At 38.2% G+C, this 7,564-nt stretch overlaps 1 pseudogene; it reads left to right on the top strand.

Annotated features, from left to right (window-relative positions):
* Positions 1-352: 352 nt before the first annotated feature.
* LOC115720267 (pentatricopeptide repeat-containing protein At5g61990, mitochondrial-like) lies at positions 353-3,415 on the top strand (annotated as a pseudogene).
* Positions 3,416-7,564: the final 4,149 nt, after the last annotated feature.

Raw genomic sequence — 7,564 nt, 5'->3', positions numbered from 1 at the left:
CACAACATCTTGCAATCAAGTAATAGTCTAGATCTTTTTTCTTATATTCTACAAATACTGTTCTTCTTCTCCTTTCACTTTTTAACTAAATTGCCTAAAAATTCTTCAATGTTATATATTTCTGTGTTATTTTCCTAAGACATGTCTTATATACTCTCTGTAAGTGTTAGTTATCATTATTATTTAATTTTTAAGTGGGTTTGATATGATTTACTTTGTTGCAATTTTGTTTGAATCTTAGTTTGGGTACTTGTTGATAAAATCAAAGATTCAAGTCCTATGCTAGTCAATTTTAAAGCATTAGATTTACTTGATACATTTGTTTTTCAGAATCTGAATCGATTGATATTGATAATATGCATGTATTATAGCTTTATATTTTGTGTTTAACATTGGTGTGTTTTGCAATTTTGTATTTTATATTTTGGATTGAGATTGATGAAAGAGCTTTGTTTTCTCTTCCTTGGTTTGCTTCCTTTATAGTCTCAATTCTACCTTTGTACAAGTGGTAGTAGAAAAGATGTGGAGACTCATACCCAAAAAGTTGTACTGGCTTCCAACCAGAAGCGCCACGCCCAACCCTATAGTTGATGCTCGCACAAGCATTAAGTATTGCAGTACACAATCCCAGAGCTCGGTTAAAGAAATTTGCAACATTCTCACACAGAAGAACTGGAAGTTCCTTATGGACTCATCATACATACCCAATAAGCTAAACCCAAAACTAATTCGCTCTGTTATTCGCCATAATAGGTTGGTTGAGCCGAAACGCCTCCTTGACTTTTTTATATGGTCTGAAACCAAAGAGGGTACTTCACAGGATTTGGAGGTGTTGTCTCTTCTTTCCATTTCCCTTAGCACCTCAGGTTTTTATTTGCCTTCCTGTGATATTATCGATCGTATGATTAAGCAATGGAAGTCCCTTTTGATATTTTGAGCTGTGTTGCTAGGTGTTTTAGAGAATGTGCTGGCTCTAGACCTGTCATTTTGATATGTTGGTTGATAGGTATATGAAATTGGGTTTGTTTGATGAAGTTGTGGATGTGTTTTTGAGTCTGAAAAGTGTTGAGTTCTTGCCTAGTTTTCCTTCATGCAATTTATTGCTGAAAGAGTTATTGAGGACTACCAATATGGGATTGTTTTGGAAGGTCCATGATGGGATGTTGAAGATGAAGATATCCTCTGATGTGTTTACTTATTCTAATGTTATTGAGGCTTATTTTAGGGCTAGTGATGTTGATGGGGCTAAAGGGGCCTTCTTGGAAATGGATGAAAATGGTTGCAGCCCAAATGGGGTTACATACAATATGATGATTAGTGGTTTATGCAGAGCTGTGCTTGTTGGTGAAGCGGTTGAAATGAAGAAGTCAATGGCTGAAAAGGGTTTAGTTCCTGACAAGTATACTTATGTAACCCTTATTAATGGATATTGTGGGAAAAGGAAACTGGTAGTTGCAAGTAAGTTGTTAAGGGAAATTGTTAATGCATGATTGAAGCCTTATGAAATTGCCTACAATCCACTAATTGATGGGTTTATGAAAATTGGTAATGTGGAAGAGGCTTGTAGGATTAAAGATGAAATGGTTAAATATGGTATAAGGTTAGGTCTTATCAATTACAACACTATTCCAAATGGAGTTTGTAAGGCCGACTTGATGTCCAAGGCTAGAGATATTGTTGATGAGATGATTAAAATGGGTAGCATACCAGATTCTAGAACTTATACCTCGTTGATTGAGGGCTACTCCGGGAACGTGATACTGTCAATGCTTTTAAAATATTTGATGAGATGAAGAAGAGAAACTTGGCACCTACAATTGTAACATACAGAATATTAATTAATGGGTTATGTCGTGGTCGAAATCTTGATCAACCTAATGATTTTCTCAAGGAAATGGTTTCATTTGGGTTGAAAACAAATTCCGTTATCTATAATACTCTTATTTCAGCCCAAGCAAAGGCAGGTAAATTTGAAGAAGCAAGAGGGCTTTTAGATAAGATGAAGGAACAAGGGATTTTACCGAATGTATTTTGCTACAATTCTTTAATAATGGGTTTGTGCAGAGAAAATAAGTTGGAAGCAGCTAGGATTTGCTGGGATGAAATGTTGGCAAGAGGATTAAAGCCAAATGCTTTTACTTTTGGAGCTTTTGTTAGGGCATATACTAATGTTGGGGACATGGAGATGGCTGACAAGTATTTTAATGAGATGCTAGCGTATGGTCTGGTGTCTAATGATGAAGTTTATGTAGACTTAATTGATGGACACTACAAAAAGGGAAACTTAACTGAAGCTAACTTAGTACTGATGCGTATGCTAGCTGGTGGAATTCTCCCAGTTGTACAAACATATTGGGTTCTTATAAATGGTCTATCAAGGAATGGGAAAGTGCTAGAAGCTCTAAGTATCTTATCAGAACTTTGTGAGAAAGGATTGAATCCTGATGTGTACATATGCAACTCTCTCATCACTAGGTTCTACAAACAAGGTGATGTAGACATGGCTATGCTGCTTCTTGATGAGATGCACATAAAGGGTGTAAATCCTAACATTATGACGTACAATGTTTTGATTAATGGATTATGCAAGGCAGGTGATGTTGAATAAGCTAAGAACCTATTCATTAGCATTGAGGAAAAAGGATTGGTCCCCAATAGTGTGACATACGCTACAATGATAGATGGTTATTGCAAATTCGGAAATGTAGCCGATGCATTCCAACTATTTCATGAGATGCCATCAAAGGGAGTCCCAGCAGATAGTTATGTTTACAATGCTCTTCTTGATGGATGCTGCAAAGAAGGAAAATTGGAGGAAGCACAAGAGCTTTTTCGAGATATGTTGCTTAAAGGCTTTGCCTCTACAATGTCTTTCAACTCATTGATTGATGGACTCTGTAAAAGGAACAGACTAGAAGAAGCTAACCTTTTATTGGAAGAAATGTCTGAAAAACACATCTTGCCTGACAATGTAACATATAGGACTCTGATCATCTATTATTGCAATGCCCAAAACATGCAGGAAGCGAAACAACTTTTCTTAAAGATGCAAGTAATGAATCTTACCCCAACTGTTGTAACCCTTACATCACTTCTAAATGGTTACAACATTATAGGAGATAGATCTAAAATTCTTTATCTATATGAGGAGATGCTAGCTAATGGGATTGAGCTTGACAAAGTAACCTATTGTGTACTAATTGATGCTCATTGTAAAGAAGGGGACATAAAAGAAGCTTTAAGGTTGAAAGATGAGATGTTAAAGAAGGGTATACCCATGAGCTTTGGCACATGTCATGCTCTAATACAAACCCTCTATGAAGCAGAAGAGTTTCTACAAGCACTAAACTTCCTTAATGAAATCGGAGAGGCAGGGCTTAGTCTAAGTCTTTCTGCATGTAGCATGATAACTTAGTCTAAGTATTGTATTTCTCTCATTTTTTTAAACAGTTAGAGCATTTAATTTATGATATTAAGAATATTAAGTTTTAAAATAAAATAAATATATGAAGGCGTAAAAATCAAAGAAAATAAATGCAAGTTTAAGTACTCTGCACGCTGACAGGAGCATTCTCCTGAACAAGTACGGATGGAGCGTCATCATCCGAAGAGTCTTCCTGCTCCTCCAGGACGGCTTTTCCTTTTCCCTCCACAGGGGTTGATCGCCGAGCAAGCATGCCAGGTTCCCTAATCTGGAGAGCATGCTCTATGGGTGCTTGCTCGGTCGGGAGAGTCTTCTTCTTCTTGCGCGGCCTCTCCTGCTCTGAATATTCTTGAGCATACTGTTTGGCTCCAGCACCACCCTTCAACTTAGCCTCACGCTTGAGTTGAATGAGCTCATTCTCTTACTCAACTCCCTCAGCCTGGCTCGGCCTGGACTTCTTCCATTCTCCTTCACGGACCTAGGTACAAATTCTGCCGGGTAAAGGTGGTACTTCTCAAAGTTGGCCTTTGTGGTCAACAAAGTGATATTCGGAGCTGCCTCTGGCAGTTGGAGAATTCTCTGGGCCCTTTCCCTAAGCCTCAATGTGAAGGGAGGACGGAAGTATACGGGGATTTGCTGAAACCGAGTATGAGCAGTCTCCATACCGGCCACAAAGTAGTATTTATTAACAAAATACCCAATTTTGCCAACCTTCGTATTCACGGTGCCCATCAGCCACTTGTCGTCCAGCTGAGAGAAGTAGAAGTACCCTGACTTGCTCTACTTTGGGGTAGACTTCAAATTAAAGAGCCAGTTGATTTCGTGCAGAGACGGCACACCCCATCCTTGAATGGCGTAGAGGACGAACAGGGCAGATAAGTACTTGATTCCCTTGGGTGTGAACTGGGTCGGACAAAGGTGGAAGTAGTCGCAAACCTCTTAAAGTACGGGTGCAAAGGCAGCATTGCCCCTTATTTCGTGTGGGCACCCGACCAGGAACAGTACCCTGCCTTCAGACTTGTTGCCTGGTAATTTGGAGAAGGGAGGAAGCACTCAAGTCTGCCCAGATACCCAGCCTTCTCCAAATTTTTTAAGTGGCCCTCAGTTACGATGGACGGAGGACACACCCATCTAGCCCCTAGAGCACCTTGCCTCTTATGGAGGACCGCCTCGATAAACTCTTAGGTGACATAGTCTTCCCCCTCAATCAAGACGTCACCCAGCTTGGATACCGGCTCCCCGGACTCATTATATCCTCCAAAACGTAGAAGTCGAGCCACTCCCTCCTCCTCAGCCTCGAAGGGACTATCAGGACGGTCGTCGTCCTGGTCCTCTATCTCTTGGACCTCAAAATCTCCCTCATAGTCTTCCCTCCTCCACAGCAGACAAGTCCTGTTCGACACTTGGAAGTGTGGCAGTCGGGTCACGTGAGGGTCAGTCGCATTAATTATCCGCATTGTCTGTTTGGTGCGGGCCATCATCCTTCTCCTGGACGGGTATTGTTGTGTGTGTCGCGCAACAGTCATGGCAAGAACAGCAATTGGAATGCCAAAGGCACCAGAGCTTAGAACGCCCACAGGAAGAGTGTCAGCAACACCAGGCTAGACGATATAAGTCCAGTTGGACGGGAGATAACGTCTCCAACCCTTCCTAAGCTCCCAAACAAATCATCCATAGTCTTCTCCTGTGATCTGTTCGTAGTAAAAGTGATGTTGCACCTCGGGTTCTGGAGTAGGAGAACTCTTAGTACTCACTTCCTAATCTTCAAAATTTGTAGCGCAAAGACGAGATTGATCCTCGTATAGAAGTTGAAGCAGATCCTGGTCGATATGGTGTTCACCTCCCTAAAACTCACAAGGGTTCATCTACAAAAGACAATACACGAGATGAGTATTTGGTTGGGATATCGAACAAAAATAGGCAAATATGCCAACCAGGTCTACTAGACAGATTAAAAAGATGAAAAACGTGTAAAGATTAAGATCGTAACCCAGGAGTTTGAAATTTTTGAGTTAAGGGTTAATTTTCATGAAGCTTTGAATAGGCAAGGTGGAAATCGAACATTATGCGATTGAAGCCAGAATGTCACAAACAATGAAGTCATACGAGTATCGAGCCTAGATTTCTATATGTCTCCTAAAACAAGTCAAAAGCGATTGTATTTTCTACAATGGAAATCCAGAAAATTGAAGATACAAAATTAAAGGAGAGAATGATGAGAAACTTACTCACTGTTTGAAGCTTTGGTGTTGTTCGAATGAAGTTGTTCAGATCTTTCTGCTAGAATCCCACGACAGATTCGAGAGAGAAAACTCTTTTTGCTCTAAAGTTGCTTCGTGAGAAAAGTGGTAAAAGTAATTTATGAGGATTTTCGATAACTTTTAGATTTAGAGTTATTTTGACATCTTTAAGCTTGAATTTTAAGCTAAATTGTAGAGCAATTAATGTCTACAGTATGTAATTGTGTTTAGTTTGTTGTGTTCTTGTAATAAAAGGAAGTGTGTGTGTGTGTGTGTGTGTGTGTGTGTGTGTGTGTGTGTGTGTGTGTGTGTGTGTGTGTGTGTTAGTAAGTGTTAGATATACTTATGTTGCTGTTTTTATGTGTATTAACCATAAAAAATGCGAAAATGGGTATTTGGAAATGTTTGGGACAAGAAGGAAAAAGAGCAGGAAAAGGCTTGTTGCTGACTGTCATTGCTATAGCAATTATCGCGTAGCAATTGGCTAGCCCAGTAAGTTTATTTTGGCAAAAATTCCAGCTGGCGTTAATGAAAAATAAAAGATGCTTATGTGGCGAAAATATTGACAATGACTCAACTAATATGTGGAAAAAGAAAGGCAAGTGGATAATGACTTGGATTTCCAATCAGGGTAAACTTTAGTACTCTAATTGGGGAGCAAAAAAGAGAGGAGGACATAAGAAAATGGTGGTTGCACTTTGACGAGGAGGGGAGTACAAAAATTCAGATCTAAGTACAAAAAAAAAATGAAAAGAATGGAGAGAGTACAAAGAATAGAAGAAGAAGAAGACTAAGAAGAAGGAGAAGAAGGCAACCTCAAAAGAGAAGATTTGCGCTCACCAACTCATTTCTCTTGCTCTCCTCTTCCATTTTGTATCACTTTCTACTCTTTGTTATTCTCTTTAGCACCATGAACATGTCATTTTCTGGTTTTGAGTTTTTAATTTCAGCTATGAACTAAAAATTTTGAGATTTGGGTGGTTATGAATCCTTGTCTGAACTAGTGCTTTGATTTGCAATGATTGAGTAATCTTGTCTTTGTTCAATTAGCTGTGATGAAATGTTGATTGAATGTTAATTTTTGGCTAGATTTAACATTTAGTAAGCTAGATCTTACTTGAAAAAGTAAGACCTAGTTGAACCCATCTAATTGATGCATGATTTTTACCTCTCTTTTAGGTATTAATTAGTAGTGAAATAGGCATATTTTACTACCTTGCATAACTAAAAATTTGATACTATATTGGACTATTTGTGACCTGATCTGATGTAGGAATGCATTGTTGAGGTTATGAATGGTATATTGCAAGTTTTAGAAAAAGCTTGCTCGTTTTTCTTGAAATTTGTTAACTCTGCCAGGATTGCTAAGCTATTGCTGAGTCATTGATTTATCAACTGGAACATACTAGTGCGAAATTAACCACCCAAGTCTATTTTCTAAATCTGAAATTATTACCACTTTAATTACTTTTGGCTTCTTATTTTTAGTTCATTTAGCTTAAAATATTATTTCTCAACTCTAGAATTAAGGTTAAGAATTTTTCTCTTGAATTAATTGGTTACTTTGTCTTATTTTTACTTGTAATTTTTTTTTTTTGAATTGCTTTTAGTTGATTTTGCTATATTTAGTGAAAAGTCCAATGTGGATACGAACTTTGATTACTTATCATTGTATTACTTGTTTGTGATTGTGTACACTTGCGCAATTATAAATCAATATAATTTTTACAACAATTTTCAACCCTATTTATAAGCCAATTTGTGAAAGGGTGTAATTAATTTAAACACAAACGCTTCGATTTCCCCCCCAAAAGTAAATATTAAAAAATTAAAAAGCAATCAAGTGATGAAGAAGAATAACCGTCAAAAGTGTGCGAGTGAAAGGTGCGTCTCGAGGTAC

Source organism: Cannabis sativa, chromosome X, assembly GCF_029168945.1.
Source record: "Cannabis sativa cultivar Pink pepper isolate KNU-18-1 chromosome X, ASM2916894v1, whole genome shotgun sequence".
NCBI lineage: Eukaryota > Viridiplantae > Streptophyta > Magnoliopsida > Rosales > Cannabaceae > Cannabis > Cannabis sativa.
Note: the sequence above shows the minus strand (reverse complement) of the source record. Positions and strands in the feature narration are given on the sequence as shown.